We start from the raw sequence: 24,796 nt of genomic DNA, 5'->3' as shown, positions 1-24,796 counted from the left end.
TTGTTTTTCAATTGAATTGTACAGGTTATAGGTCACGTTAAAGGTGTGAAAAGTTTTGAAATTATTTATTGTGGTCTCATTTTTTATATCGCAAAAACCTGGTATTTTAACCAGGGTGTGTGCACTTTCTATATCCACTGTATTTGATGTCCTTCATTTGATCACTGTTGCAGTAGTGCTGATAATTGGGAGCTATCTTGTCTTCTTCTAAAGCCTTGCCCAATGACAAGGATAGCAGAGCCATGGATAGGTACAGAAAGAAGGTCTACATTTCTGCTATACTTTCTTACTTTCCGTGTGATTAACTACAAAATCCATATGACCAAGTATGTTTTGATGACCTCAGTGAAATCACTGTTGCAGTATTCCTGACATATGGGTTATCACTGCTGACGTCCATCCATGGTACCAAAGCTTTACCTTCCCTAGATTTTACATCTAACTCATGACTTTGGCTCAAATACATTGGGATGTAAAGGCAAATGTTTGAGCATTGATCCTCAGACTGTCTCACTGCCAGCCTGAATGCAGGTTGTGTATCCATCAAGACTGTTCATTGTTCGGTCGTTGGTGCTTTTCCTTAGCTCACATATCCAGATTAGTGCCCCACTAGGGAACTTTCTTTTTTATCTTATGATATTGTGTTAAAGTTGTAGAAGTCAGATAACAGGATTACACTTTCCTTCCATGTGATTGACTACTAAACCCATATAAACAAGTGCCTTTTGTTCATTTTTGAAAACATGACCTGACAAATTTCATATTTTCATGACACAGACAACACATTCCTTTTTCTCATTATTTAACTATGCTACTCAGGTAGTAAGACATTCAATAAATTGTGGTTATGATGCTGCTGATGCATCTTCCAACTCCAGGTAAGTCACCACTTGGCCAACCCCCCCCCCCCCCCCAAAGCAAATTAACCCCCAACTAAATATACCAACTCAGAGGTCACACTACTGCGGGGTAAGGGGCAAAGTTCAACATGGTGGCCAAGTGGTTACTTACGTGGAGTTGGAAGTCGGTGCTCCAGGATGTCTGTTTTCTGTGGTTGTTGACTTTCTTGTCTCTATTTCAGTAGTTGGCCTTCTGGCATTTCAGTCTTCAAAAGTAGACCCCTTCAAATACCTGGTCTTCCAGATAACAGAAAATTCTTAGTATCTTATGCTTTGGAATTTCATTTTCAATTTTCTGCTTTGTCATTTGATCTTTCTACAGCCGGAGTAGTATTCACAAAATCTCTGTACCCTGTCATAGCATTCTGCTGGCTCCAGGATATCCTCGTATACCCTTATTTAAATGATCTCATCCAGGCTCCCTCAAAAGGCAATCTTGAACAGGATATTCAGTGAACTGTGGCTCTATTTCTTCTTGTAGGATTCATACTAAATCTAAAGAAATCTATCCTTTAGTCTTCACAGTATCTAGTTTTTCTATTATACCAACTAAACATTGTTTATATGATGGCATGCCTTTCTCATGACAAAATACATTTTCTGATTTCTTGCTTCCAGTCTGTTCTTGTTTTAGAATTGACCTTGGCAAGAGGGATATTGAGAGCCCTGGGCTACATGGATTCAAACATATAGTGGTTCATCGAGTCAGTATGGGCACAACGCTGCCACCCTCTGAACTTCCTAGTTTCTCTTTTCTCCCTGATGGAGTTCCTCTGGTGGATTAAACAGACATTCCTCACTTTATGCATTTTCTGGTTCCATCTCCCCCTTAAGGAAGTCTCAGATGCTTTAGACTTGACCTGGGGAGCCTGTTCTGTGAAACAGAATTGTAATGGTTTGCTACCAGATGAAAAAATAGATAAGGTATTGGAGGAAAAACAGTCTTTGTTTTTTAGAAGAAATAAAAATTTGAAAGATGTAGTATGTCATGATGATATTGGGGAGGCAGAATCTTATGTACACCCCATATCAGGAAAACAATATTGTTTTGATTTGTATGCAGACTGTAGAACAAATAATGTTGTTTACCTGGCTGGCTGTCAAGACTGCAGTTCATTCTATGTAGGAAAAACTAACTGTATGCTGATGAACCGTTTGTCTTCTGTAAGATTAAAACATGAACATAATGCACTTTTCCAGCACATTTCTAAGTATGAAAATCATACGTTTAAGTTTATGGTTATACAATGTGTAAAGAAAAACAAAAGGGGAGGTGATTTGATTAATGAGACATAGCTGAATGAGACTAAATTGATCATTGAGCTAGGAGCATACAAAACCCTAGGTTTAAATGGGGTTTATACCTTTAAAACTTGCACTAAGAAAAAGGATGGTGCAGTACTGAATGTTAGCTGAAGAACTATATAAAAATTGCAGTTTCATTTGAGTTTTATATCTGAATAAGGGCTTGGTCCCAAAATCACTCATTCTTGTGTTTTAAATAAAAGTTTTGAAGCTGTTCCATGTGGTGGCTAGTACCTTATTTTTTCTTCTTTCCTTTGGAATTTTTTGTGAGTAGGCAGCCTTTGGTGGAGTATCTACAGTTCTTTTTTGGTTTGAACACAAAACTTCAAGGTATGTGATCAAGGAAAGCAGGGCAAAAGCATAAATATAAATATCAAGGAAATTAAAGCCCTGATCTCGGCCCTTCAGTCTCCTCCTCACCTCCAGGGACTCTCTAGTCCTAACATACACCACAGTCACGTAGTATATCAACAAACAGGAGGAACAAAATTCTATCACCTCTGCAGGTTGGCCTTGAGAGCAGAAGAGATTGCTGTCCAACACAAGCTGTTCTTAAAAACAATTTACATCCCACCAGAGCTGAACTCATTGGCAGATTATTTGAGCAGATCAAAGTCAAAATTTCATGAATGGGCATTAAACAGAGAGCTCTTCCTTCAGATTGTCCATCAGTTGTGGATTCCCAGGGGTGGACTGGGACAAGAATTGGACTCTGGCGGCTGAATGGGTAGCATCAACTAGAAGAGGTGGGCCAGTAGAAGGGGGTGGGGTTAACTTTACAGGGCAGAGCTTTGGTACAGTTGGATCAGCACTGATCGTGCTTACCATTTTACATAAAATAACTCAATCATTGTTGCACATGCTGAATATTTTACCAAATACTAGACTAAATCCCATTTCAGAGATGAGATGTTTTGGTTATGCTATAACAGCACAAAACCTAAACTTCTCTAAAGAGTAAAAAATTAGTTGGTCTTGGCTACATGAAGCTACTATGAGTACACATGATGTAGTAAACATACATTGTACTGTATCAGGTAATCTGCATTTTGTACAATGCCAACTGAAAAGTAAGGAGGTTTTGGAAATCCCAGTATACTGTCTTAATTTATTATTCACAATTCAAGGTCACTCAAATGCCTAATGTGACAGTGGTTCTGAGAGACACTGACACAGGCTTGTGTGACAGCTTACTATACCAAAATAGACATTAATCTTGCAAAGCCAGGATTATAACAGTAAACAGCAGGGCCAGTCAACTCATTTCATTCACAAGCAACCCCCCCCCCCCCATTACCGAACAAAAGTATCTGCTTTGACCCTGCCAAGATTAAATTAATATACTTGCATTATACTCCCGTTTGATTCTCAGCTAGTGTGTGGGGAGTGCCTTCTGTGTGGAGTCTGCATGTCCTCCCCACGGGTCGAGTGGCATTTCCGAAAGACATGAGTGAATGGGCGTGCCTTCGTTGAAGGTTGGGCATCGAGCTGGCAACTCGGCACCGTGAAATTCTACTGCCAATCATTAGCGGACCAGAGTTCCGCTGTGGTGACCCCTTACCGGGAAAAGCCGAAAGACAACAACAACAACATTTTCATTTAGTTGATAGAAACATTAGTCACAACTTGTGTGTGCCAGCTAGTCTTAAAACAAATACACATTTCATTTTATTTATTTTACTTTTGTTTACCCAGGTTTGTTCAACTGTCTTTAGTCAAAATAACCCTTTTCAGCATATGTCCAGGGACTGGCAGGGAGAAAGGCTGTAACATATTGCAAACATTTTTGAACAGACATTCAGTATAACGTGAGCATTTATGAAATAACATACATTAAGAATGACTCATACATTTGATAATTAGATTGCATTCGTCTGAAAATACCGACAGCTATTTACAGTCTTGCAAATCCGGAATTACAACAGCAGTAAACAGCAGCCAGTTGCTTCATTCACAGATAGCCCCAATCCCAGTAGCCTACTCCACCCACAGAATCTGATTGATCTTGCAATGTTTAAAGACAAAAAGGATAAAGGGCAACACTGTTATATTAATATATGTTTTTTTTTTCACATTAACAGTGGCCACAGTTCTGAGCTTATCCTTATCCATCATGATTGACCCTGCAAAAAGATTAGGTTAAAAAAAATTAATTCACAAGTAGCTTCTAAAACACACTGAGTATTTAGTATCTGTTTAACCACTCCCTCAATATTTTATTAGAAAAAAAGACATCCACAGTCAAGCAGCCTCCAAAGCACACTGCCTCCTTAATATTTGATTAACCCTGCCAGGATTTTATTTTAAAAAAAGAAAGTTTTCAACAGATCACTAGTAGCTCGTCGACCATGCCAGTGTATTATGTTAGAAACAGAAAATCATCATCAACAGCCCCCAAAACACAGTGCCTTACTAGCATCTGGTTAACTCTGCCAGGATGTTATATTACAAAAAAGAAAGTCATCAACAGCCCCCAAAACACACAGACCACTAGTATTTGGTTGACCTTGCCAGTGTATTACATCAGAAACAAAAAATCATCATCAGCCATCCCCAAAACACATTACCTCCCTAGTATCTGGTTAACCCTGCCAGGATATTATATTTAAAAAAAGAAAGAAAAAAAAAAGAAAGTCAACAACAGCCCCCAAAACATACAGCCCACTAGTAACTGGTTGTCCATGCCAGTGTATTATATTAGAAACAGAAAATCATCATCAACAGTTCCCAAAACACATTGCCTCCCTAGTATCTAGTAAACCCAGCTAGGATATTACATTAAAAAAAGAAAGTCATCAACAGCCCCAAAACATACAGCCCACTAGTAACTGGTTGACCATGCCACTAGTGTGTAAAGTTGTTGGGAGGGTGGCCTAATGGTTAAGGTGTTTGCCTTACAAACACAAGATGCAGGGTTTGAATCTCGCAAGGGATAATTGGCTAGGCTTAAAATGGCTCACAAGGGCAGTTAGCTTAGTACTAATCTATGAAGATGTTCTATGAAGAAGTGAAGAAGTCTAATTATTAAACTTTTTATTTTCTTTCTTTTTTTTTTTTTTTTTTTTTTTTTTATGGGCCCACTGGCCCATTTTGGCACCAGTCCTGACATTCGCCATAACTGAAAGATGCCCAGTCTGCCCCTTGGGGACTCCTTAGATAGACCTGTTTACTTCCACTCTGATCAGGCAGTTCAGACTGTTCTGCACCACAGTCACACTCTTTGTCAGTCTGTTCCTTCATTTCCCCTAATTCCAGAAGTCCTTCTTAAAATCAGCAAAGTTAACCTCAAACTGCTGTTGGTGATCCCTTTTTGACACAGACAACACTGGATGTTCTTCATGTTTCACTGTTGCATTCCTGACTGTTGGGATTTTTTGCCATAAAAGCCCCTGGCCGGCCCGACTACCATAGCAAACACTTTTTGTCTCCCAGGCTGGTGGATGACCTAACTGGCATCAGTACACTCCGGTATAAAGGGAGCCAGCCTGCGTCATCACTTCAGTCTTTTGTTGCTGCCAGAGGCCAAAGCAGTGTACAAGTGTGTTGGCCAGTCTGCACCAGAGACAAGTTGTCATTGGACAGATAACTGTTAGGCATAGGGCCAAATTCTTTGCGAGATTTCTACGACAGGAATCTGTACAATGACAGCCGGTGACATCTGCCAGTCATCACAAACTCAGCTTACCTAAACGCAAAAGAAAAAAAAAAAACATAAGCTAACATCTTCAGATGACAGCCTTTCGCCCTCTGACTCTCCTACTAGACATGTGATTGTTGCGGAAGGTGAGGTGCTTTTGCACCTCCCTTCAACCTTTGAAGCAGTGACCCAGGCCTCTGTTGAGACACGTTTGGAGTCAGAGATGCCATCAGTCCCTTTTACTTCCACAGCACATACCTTTGGCTCATCGGTTGGGTCTGTGACCGCTCAGCAGGCCGTGATGTGCGATGAGCACTTATAAACCAGTGACACATCAAGACCTACGCCAGTGTATTTTCAACCCAGAGAGTCGGGCACCAGGGCATCGGACACACCTAGGCCTAAGGCCAAAGCCACCCCAAAGAAAGGCAGTTTGGCAAGACCCACCTAGGCCTACAGGCTCCCAGTTACAGAGATCCCAACATTTGATCAAACTGACTGAAGACTTAATTAACATTGTAAGGGCTAGACAGACCAAGGTGGATATAGCCCCAGGAAAAAGAAAAAGGGATATTCCTCCTGAATTTTTTACAGACCCATTGCAGTTAGAAGAAGATTCTGATTTGGAGAAATCTTGATCAGAAGGCCCCTCTTATATGTCCTATGAGGAATCTGTTTCAGAGGAAAATCTTCCCTGTGCTTCCCACCAGAGGATCTCACCTTTGGAGGGACTCTCCATGCTATGAGGCAGCATTTTCAGTGGGAGGCACAAGAATATCCCCAGTCCAAAAGGAGAGTTAGGGAATTCTTCGACCTCCCTAACATAAACCCTTACCTGTTTCACTCATTTTGGAAGTGGTGGAGGATGTTTTCCAGGATGCCTCCATAAATCCTGACTCCCTCCCTCCACCCCTAGAAAACCAGACATGTTTTAAAGGATACAAGACTTTCATAAATATCTGTTTAAGAACCCCTCTGCTGACCCAGAAGTGGTCACTCCAGGGCCTAAAGGGGCTAGAGCCAGTTCCTCCAGGAACCCTTTGCTTACAGAAAAACTTAGTAAGACCTTTGATATGTTTGGAAAGAAAGTATACACTTCAGCCAGTCTATGTGGGCCTTAAACTGTCAGTTTTATGTGATCAAATGCCAGCAAACCAATCTCAATCAACTTAAACAAAAGATATCAGCCCTAGAGAAGTCTTTCAAGGAACGTTTAGACCTGTGACACTCCATTTTCCAGGTAGCTAAACATTCCCAGCACTGTGGGTATGATGCTTTGGAGACCTATGATGCTTTGGAGACCTCCTGCAGGGCAGCAGTCACTGAATCTGTAATTAGGAGACATGCTTGGCTTAGGGAGCAATTCCCTGAGCCTGTAAAGGCTAGCCTTTTGGTTGCATCCCGTGACAAAGATTGCTTCTTTGGCCATAAAGCAGAAGCAGTCCTTAAAAAGATGGAGGACAAGACTAAGTTTATGCAAACGGTAAAGGACTTTTCTACAAGTGCAACCTCCTAAGTTCGGCAGGAACTTCCCTGCTAAGCATTGGTCCTTTCCCAACCAACGTAGGGGTAAACAGAGGAAACCTCAGAGGGACAGAACTCCCAGGCAAAGACCTTAGCAGCAGAGAACAAAGCAATGGACCTCCGAAACTCAGAGGGAATGTAGTTCTAGGCCACAAGCCCCTGCCAGAGAACAATTATGACTTTCTTGTTGCTCCACCCTCCCATCCCTTCCCCAAAATTAGAAGGAAGGCTGTCATTTTTCCATCAAAAATGGACCCAAATCACTTCAGATCAGTGGGTTCTAGACATTATTTCAAATGGTTACAAACTCACTTTCAAAGAGCCTTTAAAATACTCAGGTTACCCAGATGTACCTCAAAATCAAAAATCAGAGGCTCTGTGCTCCCAGGGAGCAGTGGAGCAAGTTCCAGAAGAAGAAAAAGGGAAAGGGTTTTACTCAAGGCTATTCCTAGTCCCCAGAAAGGAAGATTCTTGGTATACCATACTGGACCTGTCCAACTTAAATCAATTTCTCAGGGTGCCAAAATTCAAAATGTTGACCCTTCAAAAATTACTACCAATAATAACTCCTCTAGCTTTCATGGTCTCAATACACCTAAAAGATGCCAATTTGTACATTCCCATGCAAAAGTCGCACACAAGCTTTCTTCGCTTCAGAGCAAGCTCCAGTCGCTGTCAGTTTTCACCTTTGGATTGTCTACCATTCCAAGGGTTTTCACAAAGTACTTTGCTCCTGCTGTTACATTTTGCAAGACCAAAGGAGTCCAGATTCACTCCTACTTGGTCAATTGCCTAATAAAAGCCACAGATCTGTCAAAGTAACTAAATATACCAACTCTGAGATCGCACTACAGCGAGGAAAATGGTAAATAAACCATTCCCCCCTGTACAACAATCTCTATTTCTGCAGTTTCAGACTTTCAAAACGTCATTCTTATGGTCTCGACCATAAGAAAGTCAATGTTTTGAAAGTTCAAAATTTAGAAGTAGACCCGTAAGTACATACTATCTCCAGTATTGCTATGTGGTAGTGGGTCAAAAGTCAGTACTACTGGTATCCTTTTTTCTGTTGGTATTGTTGTAGTCTGTAAGTCTTACAGTTTATAGACACTAAATATTTATTGTATTTTAGTCTTTAACTTGGTTATTTTAATCTTTGGCTAAGAGTTAAATTAATAATCAATCATTAATTTAACCAGCTGTATGTTACTTCTTCTGTACTTCATTAATGGAAAAACTAAAGAAACCAGAATCCCTTAAAATGCCTTAGATTATAAAATGGTGGGCTATTTTATTAGAAAAAATGGTAAGAGTGATCAGTGTACGTAAGTGTGTGTGTGTGTGTGTGTGTGTGCTCGTGTGCATGCACACATGCATATGTAGAGATTTCTATAGGTCTTTGTGTTTGTAGCCTGTAAGAGAATGGCATGCTGTCCAGGATTATTACTGTGTATTACACTCATTGGGTGCTGGGCTCCCTACTCTGAATGGGATAAAGAGGACATTAAAAAATGAAGAATGAGTGAATGAATAAATGGTGTGTGTGTTTGCTATGAGCATACACATGCATGCACATGCACACACACACACACACACACACACACACACACACACACATGTACATACATACAGAGAGAGAGAGAGAGAGGATAAGATTTTGGCCAGGAAGTTTGGTGATCTTAAGCCTTCCGCTTACCATCTTTTTTTTAAATCATTAATTCCCTGAATGTGCAGATCAATGATTGACATATTTTGTCTTGTGACCTCCCTCACACACACTCAGGGCACCGATTGAGAAGAGATACAAGTGCTTCGCTGTCTCTATACGCATCCTTGCATGCTACTGATTCCTTAATGCAGTTAGCTTCCTTTGCCAAGATGCACAGTGTTTATGGCTTAGTCTTTCTCCGCATACCAGCATTTTGCAAATGCAACAACATATCACAGAATATTTTTTTATTGTTCTGTAAGTAAGGCTTTTAGGATCATAGGAATTGCAAAGCAAGTAAGTCACACGACTCTATGTGTAATCAATGTCCACCCTCATGAAGTAAAGCAGGACAGGCCATGAATAAATTTGTGGATGCTTATTCAGTCATCTGAAATCATCTTGAATAAAGCAAGGGTGACACTGTGTTTTACATGCAAGGGGAGTTTGTTCCAGTAATGGGGTAAACATTAGGTAACATATTTCTTCCTCCAGAGTATTTTATTTATATTTTGTTGGAGATAATAACTTTAATTTTAGTATTTATTTGTCTTGCAGACATAAAAGTGATTGTGGAGAGTAGAGTCTTTCATGGTCTGGAATGCAAAACCTAAATCACCATGTAAGGGTCCCTAAGAGACTTAGTACAGGGACAGGGCTTCAAGTCCATCTTATAAATTGAATAGGTGTTTACTAGGCTAATGATCACACGGGCCTTTTTAAGCTTAGCCATGCATGCCAAATCTCTGAAAAGTTCTCGTACTCTTGATAAGTGTAAGAAGGGGCTTGGGAGATGAAGCATTTGCAAGCAGGGTCCTGGGAGATTAATCATTTACAGGCTGCCTGCATCCATTAGAGACACAAGTGCCAAACTAGGGATGAATTTACATAAATTTACCAGTTTTCTCTCCAAAATTTTAAAACAAAGGTGAACAATATCTTCATTTGTCAGACATCCATAGGCAGTTACTTTTCAACCTTCATACAACAAAGTCTGTCTGAAAATCTTGACCAATTGTTTATTGCCTTTTCTAGTGCTAGACTGGGTAGACCAATATCTAAAGTTACCCTTTCTAGATGGTTGAAAGACTGCATATCCTTTAGACTGGGTAGACCAATATCTAAAGTTACCCTTTCTAGATGGTTGAAAGACTGCATATCCTTCATATATGCTAAAAAGAATGTAAAGTTACCTGGACTGCTTAAGGCACATGCTATCAGAGCTGTAGCTACATCAACAGTTTTTCCCTCCAGAACTTCCTTGGTTGATATTTGCGCAACAGCAACTTGGGCTACCCCACATACATTTATTACTAATTATAAATTGGATATGGCCTCTAGGGGAAGAGCGTAATTTGGCTCCATGGTGCTTAGGAATATTCAGTTCAGGGAATAAATGAAGATTGACAACATCAGATAAAGAAGTTATGTACTCACCATTGCATTCCTTCTGTGTTTTCAATCTTCATTTATCCTTGTTGCCCCTCCCTCCAACCCCCATCCTTTGATATCTCTTGGTAAAGTGAGCTGTGTCCTTATTTACTATTTTTGTTGGATTCTTATGCCAGATATACCAGATTGGGGATGCATACCTTTTTTTGTCCATCTGTATGTCAGCAAACTCAATCTGAGGTAAAAGGGAGAGGAGCATTATGGGTAGGGAGAAAAGCTTGAGAGTTTTTTTGGTCCTCACAGGCTGTAATACGGACGATTTAATTCTGATTTCGGAACCAAACTGACAGGTCAAGGGTAAATGAAGATCAACAACACAGATGGAACTTTATGGTGAGTACATAACTTGTTTTTTTTGCAACTCTGGGGACAATGCTTGTCACTGAAAACTGGTTGTCCTGTATGCAACTAAGTATTGGTGAAATTTCAATCATGCTTTTACAGAAAAAATATCACTCAAGGTTTTTGTGTCTATACAGGCACTGCCAAACACTTGAGGGGAAACTAATAAGTAGACCCTGAAAATGTAAGGATGAAGTATTTAGGCAGGTATTCTGAAGTTAGAAACAAATCAAGCAGTGCTTACTGAAAACAAAGAATTAGCTTATCAAGAAGGATGTAAAGAGGGGAGTCACATTAATGACTACTGCCTGGCTACTAATAGTGCTGGCCCCACCACAGCTTCACTCTGTTGGGATACAATGCCTCCTTTGCTTTTTCTCTCACCAGAAGCCTAACATTAGCACCAATCCCAAGATGAGAAGCAAGCCACAGCCTGTTTGGTGATCCATAGTCTTGTCCAAGATACAAGGGTCTGTAGGCTTGTTGTAGCCTTTTTCTGGTAGATGCCTTGAATAGCAACCAGACCAGTCAGGAACGTCAAGCACAGACACTCACTGCCTAACCAGAAATAGGAATCAATGCACTCTGTTCATTTTCTTATTGGGAGCAGAATATAAGCACTGATTCCAAGCTGTCACCTATGGAGCAGTTATAAGGCTTTCTTGTGATCAGCAGTCTCCAGGAAATAATGTCCTTCGCTCACCAGGAGAAAACAAAATCACTAATTCCAAGAAGACTACTGAGAGGCAGAATGTGGGCTGTCCAGTAACTGGTGGTCTTGAAATAGAAGATGAAAAAAAAATGGGTTACTACCCTATCGGTATTTCCCATTTTTGGGGGTGAATAATAGGGTGTCACAAATTCCCAAGCGGCCCCTTCAAATCCCGATTTTTTTTATTTTTTTTATTTACATTTTTTAGACATCAACTGATCATGCTGATCATTGCATGCAATCAGCAGAGTCCTAAACAGAACAAAAATATGAGGCAAATATCTGGACAGTTGAGAGTTATGTGACATTCAGACTTCAAAGGCCTTTTTGTCATGTTAAAAAGTCATGCATGTCCTGCAATGACCACTGGTGGCTCTTCTACTGCGCTGTTCATCTCTCTGTGGCAGTGCTAGCTAATATAATAGGGATTGCTCAGTCGCCGACTGTAATGGAGTTCCTTCTTAGTGTTTGGGGGAAGAGAAGGAGTAACTGGCTGAGGTAACTGTAGGAGCCAATAGCATAGATGTACAGCATGATGAGACTTTGAACTTGAGATTATTTGCAACACACGCAATGCTTTTCTATCTGTAGAAAGCCATATGGGGAGTTAATATTTACATCTGCTGCCTCAGAATATTTCCAAGGTAAGAGTTTGTAATCAGGAAGGGAGGAAGAGTTTGTGCATTAGTTTGTTGTTTGCTTCTGAAGCTAGCTGACTGGTAGATGGGATATTCTCAACACAAGTTCCCACAGTTGATGTTATTGCTTTGTTTGCTACATTGATAACACATTATCATCATTATTTATATGCTCTGATGTAGCCAGTATACAATGTTCAAGTAAACAATTAAATGAATAAACATTTTATACTGTTCTTCTTGTAGAGAAATACTATGAAAAACTGCGGAGGAAGGGCCTGTGTTAAGTACTGGAAAAAACACCATACAAATGCAAATGCTTTCTTATTCTTAAATGGCGGCTGCTAGAAGGGGAAATTTGAAGTTGTTCATGATTGCAGTAAACGGTGTTGAGGCCTTTTAAATTGGGTCGACAACTGGCCCTAACTGTTCGCTGGATGTCAGTACATCTTTCTGTTTTGAATGGTTAATGAAATTGATTAATTTAGATGCAGTCGTCATACATTTAATTTAGACCATGTGCATTATATGGCATCATTTTTTAAATTGAAGGTTTCTGCTGAGGGTGGAAAGTGTTCTTTTACTTAAGCTTGTGCTGTAGAAAATGCTGGCAGTGCAGTACGTTTCCACTGTCATTGTGATCTTTATTTAGGCTGGTGACACTAAAGGGAAAATCTTTGTAAGGAATTGCAGTTACCTGTTTATCATGTGGATTCAATTAAATTGCGTCTTTAGACCCGTTGCTTAGTTTGAATTCCTTCCATATTGTAACTTGTGAAGTGTTGTAGTAAATGTGACTGCCCAAACTGTTATTTCATTGGCTAAGTTAGAATGTGTCAGAAATTGGTATAGCAAGTCTGCATTGGTTTTTAGCATTCTAATACGATGTATAGTAACTGAAATACTAAATATCATTGTAAGTTGATATCACTGATTTACACTTGTGCAGAGAATACTAATATCCCTTTTCCATGCAAATTAACAAAATATCAAGGCAGAGTGTTAGACAAAGAATGTCCAAATTTTTACTCATATTTTGGTCTGTTTCTCATAAAATTGTAGTTTTCTGGAAGATAGCTGGCAAATCACTGAGTAATGGAATCAGAAAATAATGGCAGATGTTTGATTTTCAGACTTAATATCCTTCAGAAAATTATTGCAAAACCATTTAAAAAGTGTCCCTGCTTTTGAGGCTTTGTACCACCATTATTTGTGGCTTTGTCCAGATTCCTTGGTCTAAGAGATTGAAGCTCATAGAAGTAAGGAAGCATAGATCTCACAGTCATTTGAACTAGGTACTAGTAGTACGTGTGTGCAGTCAAAAGAACAGGGAGAGGAAAACGTGCTTTCCACATAAGAGCATTTAGTCCTGTATTATCACTACTAGAAGATGAAAAAAACGCTTTATACTGAAGTATGAAACATTGCCTGTGTATATATTGTAAGAATTCATTTGAATTTTTTATAGATATTGTATTTATTTTAATTTAGGAGTGTAGCAGTTAATTTTATTTTTATTAAAGAAAACTGCATTTTAGTTTTGTGCACATTCAAAGTGTTATACAAGTTCAAATGTTAATAAAAATAAAACACTATTGTCCTGGTTATATTTTGTGTTATTTAATGTTAGTTTGGCAGTTAATTTTATTTTTATAAAAGAAAATCGCATTTTAGTTTTATACAAGTTTAAAGTTTGATGCAAGTTCAAATGTTAATATAAATAAAACACTATTGTTTTGCTTATATTCTGTGTTTAATATTTTGTCTGTTTTTCAATTTGCATTTGAATGCTATTATCCCACAATTCCATTGGAGTGGGTGGGGTTACCTAATTATGCATGCAAATTTTATGTTAATCAGCATCAAGATTTTTGGCTAGTGTACCTTCTTTTCATAGGCCTTTGCCCAGATTTTTCATGATTTCAAGTTGAGAGGTATGGTGTGCACTAAGAAGCTAGATTTGAAAGAGGGGATAGCTTAAGCTTTAGCTGTTTAAGTGGCGTGCCACTAATTTTAAAAGAGAAAAATAGACTGAAAGGGGGTGGGCACTTTGTATTCTGGTTCTTTGGAATACAGTGGGATGGCCAGTAAATTTAAATAGTTGAAGGAAAATAATTTCACAAAATGGTGATTTTGTGCTTACTTACAACAGCCAATGAAAGAGGAGAGGGAAGGAGATATGTGGTCAAATTAACGTAAGGGGCAGGTAACTAGAAAAAGAGTTGTGTTTAATTAACTCAGCAGTGTCAGTAGGGTTGCCACCCCTCTGTTTTTTTTCTGGACTATCCAGAAATCAAACTGATTCTCCGGTAGTCAGGAAAACACTGTACAAACTCCAGTATTCTGTTTCAAAAAGGAAACAGACTATCGGAGTTTGTAAATCGGCTGATTTACTATGCTTTCTTTTACATAAAAGCATAAGTAAACCAGCCAAAAGCAGGCAGCAGGTACGAAAAAAGAGGGTGTTCACAGCTGAATGGGCAGAATGTGGGCGGGAGAGGGGGTGGGGCGGGCGGGGTTACTGGTGATGCGAGGGGCGTGGCTTTACTCCGGTTTTTGCCACGAACGAAGGTGGCAACCCTAAACGTCAGTGTGGCAGGGCAGGAAAAATTTCTGAGTGACGTATGAGAGACACAGCTTTGGTCTCTCCTAGTTTTAATATGCAATTGAAAGCAGAATACAAGTAAAACACAGTGTAAAGAAAACAAATCACAGTACACAAAATAGAAGAAGGCAATAAAGTAATACAAAATATAACAAAACAAAAGCAAATGAATCTTTCCCTCACAACAAATTGTGGCAGAGTCTGGGTGAGCTTTTCCACACCTGACACTTTGTGCCAATTGGCTGCAGCCCATCTGATTCTAGCTTTGACCCCTTCCTTCAGATTTCCCTTCTCCTCAACCACCCCTTCCAAATGCTTGAAGCTGTTTACCGGTTCCACTATTTTCCCTTCTATTTAATTTCTCAACTTCTGATTTCCCCCATTTGCTGCCATTGCAGCTGTCTCATCTGTACTCGGTTTCATCCCATGTGCCTTCAGTTTTGCATTTCATTCCCCTATCCTTTGCTGAAGTTCTTGCACAGAGTCAGCCTGTAATGCCATGTTGTCTGCATACAGCAACTTCATTGATCTCTTCCCTCCAACCTGTTTGCTGATGTAGTCTATCACCAGTATGAGCAGCAGTGGACTCAGAAGTGAACCCTGGTGCACACCCACTCCCACTGGGGAGACTGAACACAATTCATACTTAAGTCACTGGGTCCTTGTACATAGCTTGCACTAATTCTACCAATGTTTCTGGGACTTCAAACCACTGCAGGATTGTCCAAAACCGCTTTCTTGGGAAATTGTCATATGCTTTCTCTAAGTCTAGGAATGCCCAGTTGGACTGTTTCCTTATCTCTAGATGTTATGTAGTCCAATCTTGCCTACATTCTTACCCGTGGGTTCGGAGCCGAATATCGACTCCGGCTCGGCCAAACTTTTCTAGCTCGAAGTCTTCTGTTGGCTGGGCTAAGCAGGTATCCCATGCTGCACTGCTTCATATCCCCAGATCTCGTTTGCCGCTTGTGTAGCTCGGACGTCATCTCGCTCTTGGCTGTGGCTAAGTACCCTTTTTCTTGTTATTTGAAAAAATTACTTATAAACAAAAAGCTATTTTCATAGCTAGTGTCTATTTAGTGTTGTTTTTGGTTTCGGTAGTGTGTTTGTGGTTTATGGTATCCCGCTAACTGTTCTTTCGGGCTAGGCCCGTTTCAGTTAGAGGACCCTAGTCCTCTTGTCCTGTGTTGTTCGCGCTAAAACCATTTAAGTTAGAGGTTTTAGTGTCAGTTTCCCCTTGCTATTTGTGGTCAGAAACTCGTTTTAGTTAGAGGTTTTTGGCCTTTTTTGTTTCAGTGTGTGTTCCTTCTGAGGGTTGTGTGTGTGCTGTGCAGTTTACTAACTTGTTCCCGCTTTTTGTGGTGTTGCGTGTCTGTGTCCTTTCTTGTCAGACAGTGACTTGTGCTGTGTTGGGTTTTTGTGATTGCTTGTTGGAAAATGTCCAAGGATTCCAAAGAACACAAACCTTCGGGTTTTAAAAGGTGCTCTAAGTGCGGTTACAAGATGTCCATCACTGATGGGCATTCAGTTTGTGTTTATTGCCTGGGAGCCATCCATCTGCAGGAGTCCTGCAGCTTCTGCCATGCTTTTAGTCCCAGAGTGCTCCAAGAAAGAAAGAATAAGCTGATTTTAAAGGGACTCTTGAAACCCTCTTTCAAAGAGGCCATGGATTCTTCTCCCAGTGCTAAATCTAAATCCTCTAAATCAAAAAAGAGATCTCCGGCTCCTTCATTTTCCTCGGAGCCCCCGGAGAAAGTCACAAAACTTGCTTCGACCTCCTCGGCTCCACTGTCCTCGGGGCCGCAGGAAGTGTTGGCGTTGATGGAACCAGCGTCGGCTCCAATTATATTGGAACCTCTTTGGAGCCGATCGCCCAGTCTTAGACCAGTTTCACCTGAAAGGAGATCTCGATCTCCCTCCCTGTCTCCAAATCCTCCAGGACCCTTTCTGATGTGGATGTTGATATGGTGGTGCAGAGGCTCCTCCAGTCACCAGTTTTGGCAAAATTGTTTTCGGCTCCGGAGCCCGTCCCGACCCCTTCTTCTATCATTCCTCCTCCGAGTGCATCTCTGTCTTTGGAGCCAGAGTGTTCCGCGCCATGTGATGTTCCTAGGTTGGTTCCGATGGCTCCTCCGGACCTATCGGTTATGACATTGGCTCCGACCAGCTCTGTCCAGGGGTTCGGGACTGGGGATTCTTGAGTCGGGCCTGAGGGGGACATCTCGGGACATATTTTGGTTCTGAGTCTTCGGCTCGGTGCCTCGGCGCGAGGGACCCCGACTCCTGGCTGGCCGGTCCTCAGACTCGGGGGGGGGGCTGCCTTTGAGGCCATGTGGACTGCGCTGGCCAGATCATCAGCTACATCATGCGGGTCGGTCATTCTGTCCCCCACCACTCTGGTGAGAGCCTCTGATCACCACCTATCCGTAGACAGCGGAGCACCAAGGCCTAGGGATACCCCCACGAGTGGTCCCCAAGTTTCTGAGGGCCGTTTAGAGTTCGTGCCTGAGGAGCCCCCTAGAAAGAAAACGTGCAAGAGGAAGCACGTAGACTCCAGGATGAGTCTTTCACCTCTGATACTGACCTTGAGGAATCGGAGGGGTCCCCCAATTCATCCTCTGATGATGATTCCTTCTCCGACATCCTGGAGATACTGAAACAAAGAGGTGACTGGCCGTCCAAAGCCCCCTCCGAGGAGGAGTCGGTCTTCCTTAATGCCTTTGGTGCTCAACCCTCTCCTCCTGGGTGTCCCCACCCTTCGACGAGCTCCTAGATTTAATTTGTCGGAGGGTGTGGGAAAACCCTGATTCTGTGGAGCCCGTACCCAGGCGTCCCAACAAGTTTCTTTCTGCAGCCCCCTGGGTAAGGAGTTTCTGTCCAAAGGAGTCCCTGTGGATGCCATGGTGGCGGCGGCCACTCATAAGGAAATAGCAGAGACTTCTTCCTCCGTCCATCCTCCTAACAAGGAGTCTAGGACCATGGACCGGTACAGGAAACGTATCCTCTCGTCAGCAACCTTTACCTTACGGTCGCTGAACTATCTGTCTCATTTCACTTGGCTCCATAGAGATCTCCTCAAGGAGTTAGGAGATACTCCTGAGGGTAACGTTCCTGAGGCGGTGGCCCAGGCGGTTAACGCCCAGTTGTTTATCCTCAATTCCATCATCAACTCCTCCATGCGGCTCATCTCATATTCAGCCGATGGAGCGAGTAGGGCAGCAAGCTCAGGAGGCCTTCAAATCTTCTTTCACTGATGCCCCCTTTGATGGTTCTTCTTTGTTCGGAACCAAAGTGAAAGACACCCTCACCAGGTGTGAACAAGAGGGAAAGACCCTATGTGCCGTAGGGATCCGTTTTTCCCTTCCCTCTAGGCCTTACCCCAAGGCCCAGCGGGGTGGGAAGATGTGGTTCAAAAAATCACAGAGGTTTTTTCCTGCTGCACAAGGTGAGTCCCCCTCCAGAGGCAGAGGAGGGGGAGGTTATTCAGGGAGATGCTGCCCTAGAGGCAGAGGGGGACCCCGCAATTCGGGAGACCGCAATTCCTTTCGCGGCTCTCCATACTCTCGTTCCTGAGGGAGTGCCCGGCTGTGCTTATCCGGAGCCAGTCGGAGTAAGAATTTCATTATATCCGGAAGCCTGGAAAAGCATCACCCAGGACCGATGGGTATTACGAATAATTTCCGGAGGTTATGTCATTCAGTTTACGTCAGTCTCCCCCCCACCCCCTTCAGTCAGAAAAAAACCCGGACGTTCCACCCAGTCAAAGGGATCAAGCAGCCTCAGAGGTTTCAAAGCTGCTAGGAAAAAGAGCCATCCAGCGTGTCCCCTCAGACCAAGTCAGATTAGGGACTTACTCAAGATTCTTTTTGGTGCCGAAAAGAACAGGGGACCTGAGACCCATATTAGATCTCAGCCGACTGAACAACTTTGTACAGAAGTCCAAGTTCCGTATGGTCACACTACAATCGATTCTCCCATTGTTGGGAGAGGAGGTATGGATGTGCTCCATCGACCTCAAAGATGCTTACTACCATGTCAAAATGGACAAGGCATCCAGGAGTCACCTACGCTTCCGGCTGGGAGCCAGTCATTTCCAGTTTCGAGCCCTGCTCTTTGGTCTCACCACAGCCCCCAGGGTGTTCAGCAAGTGTATGGCAGTGGTGACTGCTCACTTGAGACGTCAAAGATTCCAAGTGTTTCCGTATCTGGACGACTGGCTCCTTACCGCCCCCACCAGGCATCTACTAATCCAAACCAGGGACACTGCCATCACTCTTTGTCAATAGTTGGGCATAACACTAAATTGGGAAAAATCTGCCTTGTTGCCCTCACAGCGTGTCACCTTTATAGGTGCAGCATTAGACACCGTTCGAATGCGAGCATTTTTACCGCAGGAAAGGATCAGAGTCTTACAGCAACAGATACACACCCTGATGCCCCTGAGGAAAGCGAAGGCAAGATGGGTTCTTCAACTCCTGGGGACCATGGCAGCAACAATTATGTTGGTCCCTCTAGCGAGATTGCACATGAGACTTCTTCAATGGCTCCTCTTTGTTCAATGGTCTCTCCAAAAACTTCCACTTTCTCACCCCATTTTGCTCACGGACAGATGCAAACAGGATCTCAGTTGGTGGCTTTGCACCAACAATTTTGACAGGGGAAAACCCTTCGTTCCACCCATACTGGTTGCCACAGTGACCACGGATGCCTCCCAAATGGGGTGGGGGGTTGGCAGTCCAAGGCATGTGGCAAGATCACGAGATACATCTGCATATCAACATCCTAGAGATGGGAGCGGTGCTACCTGCGTTGCAGGCACTTCAGAGCTTTCTGCCTCTAGGGGCGATTGCAATACACTCCGTCAACATGTCGTGTGGTATCTAAACAAGCAAGGGGGAACCAGATCTTACCCCCCTGTGCAGAGAGGCCATGCGAGTGTGGCAGTGGGCAGTATCTTCCCAATGGTTTTTGGTGACAACGCACATTCCGGGGAAGTCCAACGTGATAGCGGACAGGCTAAGCAGAGCTATTCTGATGCCTTACGAGTGGTCCCTGAATCGTCTAGTTGCAGAATGAATTTTCAGCAGATGGGGTCAGCCTTGCTGTGACCTTTTTGCCAGCCCCTCAATGCCAAATGCAGCAGCTACTTCATGCTGATCCCCCCACAGGGGGAGTCACCCAGGGACGCTCTAGTTCACGATTGGCCCTCCGGTCTGCTTTATGCTTTCCCTCCCTTTATGCTTTCCCTCCGTTTCCCTTGCTGTTGAGTGATTCAGAAAGCACAATCCTTGGGAAGCAGAATGATTCTGATTGCTCCACACTGGCCTCATCAAGTCTGGTTCCCCTTTCTCCAACCCTACATTGTGGACACTCCTTGGATTCTGGTCCCACAACCAGATTTACTGACACACGTCAGGACAGTTCCACCCCTCTCTGATGACCCTCCGGTTGACAGCCAGGCTACTCCACTTCCATCTTTAGTTAGGCTTCATTATTTTTCACTGGAAGTAGTTCACATTTTATCTTCCTCTCATAAGCTGTCTACTAGGAAGATTTATTCTTGAAAATGGAAGAGGTTTTCTATTTGGGCGCATACCCAAGGAATTGATCCTTACACAGCATCGATTGCTTCAGTCTTGGAGTTTTTGTCTATGCTTTTCCATCAGGGTTCCGTGTCAGCTACCATAAAATTTCAATTGGCAGCGATTTCTAATTTTCATGTTGCTAATGAGCCTAGTCTCATGGCTCACAGACTCTGTAAGGCTTTCTTGAAGGGTACTCTATTACTCCGTCCTCCGGTCTCTGAACCTGTCGTGCCCTGGGATCTCAATTTTGTTCTACAAGCCCTTACTTCACCACCTTTTGAGCCTGCATCTACTTGTGATTTGAAATTCTTGACCTGGAAAACAGCTTTTTTAATAGCAATCACTTCAGCCAGGCGAATTTCAGAAATTCAAGCCCTTTCTATCAAACCTCCATACTTGATCTTCCATAAAGACAGGGTTTCTCTTAGACCAAACCCTTCTTTCCTTCCTAAAGTGGCTTCAGTACCTAATCTTAATCAATCTATTGCGTTGCCTGTATTCTTTCCTCATTTTTCAAACAAGGCAGAATTTAAATTTCATCATTTGGATGTACACAGACAGTTACGTTTCTATTTGCACCGAACAAAAGATATCCGAAAGTCTGATCAACTATTTGTCTCCTTTTCGGGAAACAAAATTGGGTCCCCTGTCTCCAAACTCACCCTATCCAGATGGATATCTAATTGCATCTCTTTCACCTACTCCGCAGGAGGAAAAGACCTGCCGTTTCCGGTCAAGGCTCACTCTACTTGGGCTGTTTCTACATCTACAGCCTATCAAGCCAGATTGTCGATGGATGATATATGTGCTGTAGCTACTTGGGCTTCTCCTCACACATTTGTTACTCATTACAAATTGGACGTGGTATCTAGGGACAGGTTGTCCTTTGGTTCCACAGTACTCAGGATGAGCCACCCAGGATGTAGGTGCTAGGGACGCTGTCCCACGGGTAAGAATGTAGGCGAGATTAGACTACATAACATCAAGAAGTTATGTACTCACCATAACGTTCGATGTATGTAGTCCATCTCGCCTCACATTCTTACTTACCCTCCCACCTTCCCCCTTCCTGGAGGATCTGGAGGTTAGGTTTCTATTTACAGAGTTCCCTTCACCTTTAGCTTATTCTATTTTACAAGGATGTTGTGTATGCATGGGGTATGAATGAGTGTTCGCAGCAAACTAGATCTGGGGATATGGAGCAGTGCAGCATGGGATACCTGCTTAGCCCAGCGAATAGAAGACTTCGAGCTAGAAAAGTTTGGCCGAGTCGGAGCCGATATTCGGCTCCAAACCCACGGGTAAGAATGTGGGGCGAGATGGACTACATACATTGAACGTTATGGTGAGTACATAACTTCTTGTTTCTTCTCAACTATCTTTCTCACTGCAGACATTGGGGCACTTGTGCTGCATCCTGATCTGAATCTGAACTGCTCATCTCCCAACTTACTTTCTATTACTGTGTGTATTAATTTATCAGTTACCCTCTTCAGTACATTCATGCAGTATGACAGGAGTTTGATACCTCTGTACTGCCCACAGTTGTGAAGATCCCCTTTGTTCTTGAACATTGGCACTAGTATGCTTATTCTCCAGTAGTCTGGAATACACCTTTCTGTCCACACTGCTATGAGTACTCTCAGGAGCCATTTCTCCCCATCTCACCCAGCATCTTTTTTCATATCTGCTGTGACCTTATCTGACACTACTGCTTTCCCTGACTTCATTTTCCTTAGTGCAGTTCTTACTTCATTAAGGGTGGGCTCCTCCTCTTTTCTCATCATAGGCTGTGTCTGGGACAGTATAGCTTGTGTGGGGTTTTCTTCATTCAGAAGCTGCTGGAAGTACTCCTTCCATCCCCCTATGATGTCCTGTGATGTTAATCAAACCCTCAACTCTGATCCCCCCCCCACCCGCAGTGGGCAGAGTTGGAGACCAGAACACTCCCCTTTAATCTGTTATAAAAACACAGTGTACTGTACACTTATCTGTTTAGAGCAACTCTCATCTGCCTGCACATCAATAAAGAGAAGTATTCAGAAGATTTCAAAGCATTTCCTGGGATTTATTTTTTACACCACCTGCTGTTGATATGTCTACTGCTGGTTGGTTTGTATTTTTTATTACCTTATCTCCATCCAGCACCAAAGACTCTCCAGGACAAGACCACAAAAGCAAGTCTGACCTGAAAATGGGGATTGGAGGATTATAACTAGTAGTTTTTAGTTTTTTCTTGGTAACAGTTGGAAAGATCTTACAATTAAAACCAGCAAATAGGGTAAGAGCGGCAGTGTAAGAACAGCAGCAAAAGTTTAATGTTCTTCTTTTGGCTTTTCCTGGTTAGGGGTCGCCACAGCGGAACTCCGGTCCCCTAATGATTGGCAGTAGATTTTTTACGGGTGCTGAGGTGCCAACTTGACGCCCAACCTTTAACGAAGGCAAGCCCATTCACGCATGTGTTTCGAATGCTACTCGACTGTGGGGACGACATGCAGACTCCACACAGAAGGCGTTCCAGCCGAGAATCAAACAGTAGAACCTCTTGCTGTGAGGCAACAATGCTACCGCTACACCACTGTGGCTTAACAGCAAAAACTCAATAACTGTAATTAAAAGGAAGCTAGCTGTCTGCAGTTTCCCAGTGCGCCATTAATTATAACTGACAGCAGTAGGTGAAGTAATAGTGCACCCACAGCTTGCTGAGCAGCTAACAGCAGCTATTTATTCAAAAGGGAATGTATTACCAATAAAATATAGTGGACACAAGTAACACAACTACAACCAGGTCACTTCTGTTTGTACAGTACATTGTGCAGATATTTTGCATGGCGCATAGCCACATAACCACACCCAACTTATAGGAAGCTAATAGTACCTGAAAAAAAGATTGAAACAACACACTGTGCGTAACGCCAGTGCTTGTTTAAAGATCTCCCGCAATCAGTACCCAAGAAGCAGCTTAGCTGTCTCTCTCTTCACCAGAGAAAGCCAACAATTAATTTCAAAGCAGGATTAATTAAGCAAAATATACAGCTAGCAAGAAATATTGTTGTAAAATGAAGTAAAGTGCGTATCCTAAATGGTGCAGTATAAAAATCGCATCATTATATCTGCCTAGGTTGACTCAGAACAGAACAATCTAACTGAAATGTAAATATTTCTAATTAGAACTGACAGAGTTTTCCAAAAGTAAACTGTTTGCAATTCAGACCCAGTCCTTTGTAGTCCATTACAGATTTCACATGTATCACTAAGAGAGAAGAAGAGGTAGAACTTCAACTAACTTAGCCTTGAAAATGTGCTTAGGTAACTTGCTTTGAGTTTTCCTAAAGGCAGTCATTGTTGCAGTGTAAAATAAATTTTGCCAGAAGTAGTTAATGGTTATGAGACAATGTCCTGCAACTGCCCTTATCTGGTGAATAACACTGCTTCCTGTTTAAAAATTGTGTGACATTTCCATTCTGTGTAGACAATTTCCTGCCAGCTGACATGCTCATAGATTAATATATTACTTTAGCAGCAGCAGGTTAAGTGACAAGGGGGATAGTGAAGCTGACAAATTTTATTTCCAGTAGTAAAATGGTACCCTCTTCCTGCTTTGAACTGAGGTGGCTACTGTCTTCTGTAATGCCGATTACAGTCAGTCACTCACCTAACCTCTGCACTAAGGAGTGCTGCAAATGTAGAGTGCTTCTGTAACTAGAGATTTGCAAGGCTTCACTTACTGCAACCCATATAACAGTTATGGTGCCAGTATTAAAAACAGAGGGACGTGTTCTTCCATCCTCCATTGATGCTCGCTCCATCGGTTCTTCCCTCATTGAAGCATTGTCAGTAGCTGAGACTATCAATTACTGTTGCCATCTGGTAACCTTGAGTTGCAAAACAGTTTGATGTGATCTGGAAGCCAATACACTGGAAAAAAAGTCAAACTGCATTGAATGTTGAGTTTTATCTCTAACATACAAAGGCAGTTAGTGTCTTTTTTGTGTACCACAGCACTGTGTCTAGGATGAATACACACTATAGTTCAACTTTTTCATTCAGGAAACTTTACAATCCAAATCAACCTCGTGGAGCAGCTTGTTTAATGTAAGCTTTTTAAGTAGTGATTAAAACAGCTCAAGTGGAATTCGTTATGAATACTGTAGTTTCATTTTTTAATGGTATTAGTTCATTCATTTTTGGAAATTTGACTGTATTTTTACATTAGTAATAACATTTGTTATCCATTTCACAGAGGACGGCCTACAGCAGCCGTAGCTCATCTTTTATCTGTGTCCCTTATTGCTGACTTGTATCTTGTTTTAATTCAGAAGTTCAGGGTAATTTTTTCTTGACTGAGATGCAATAGTGAGGTTTATGGATAGACATTCCAAAGACAGC

General features: G+C 42.2%; 1 protein-coding gene across 7 annotated transcripts in view; it reads left to right on the top strand.

Annotated features, from left to right (window-relative positions):
* PAFAH2 (platelet activating factor acetylhydrolase 2) overlaps positions 1-24,796 on the top strand; it is a 1,159,086-nt gene that overhangs the window by 977,758 nt on the left and 156,532 nt on the right. The window lies entirely within an intron of this gene.

Source organism: Protopterus annectens, chromosome 1.part2 (genome assembly GCF_019279795.1).
Source record: "Protopterus annectens isolate FY-2018-M chromosome 1.part2, PAN1.0, whole genome shotgun sequence".
Lineage (NCBI taxonomy): Eukaryota > Metazoa > Chordata > Ceratodontiformes > Protopteridae > Protopterus > Protopterus annectens.
This window is presented reverse-complemented; position numbering and strand designations above follow the sequence as displayed.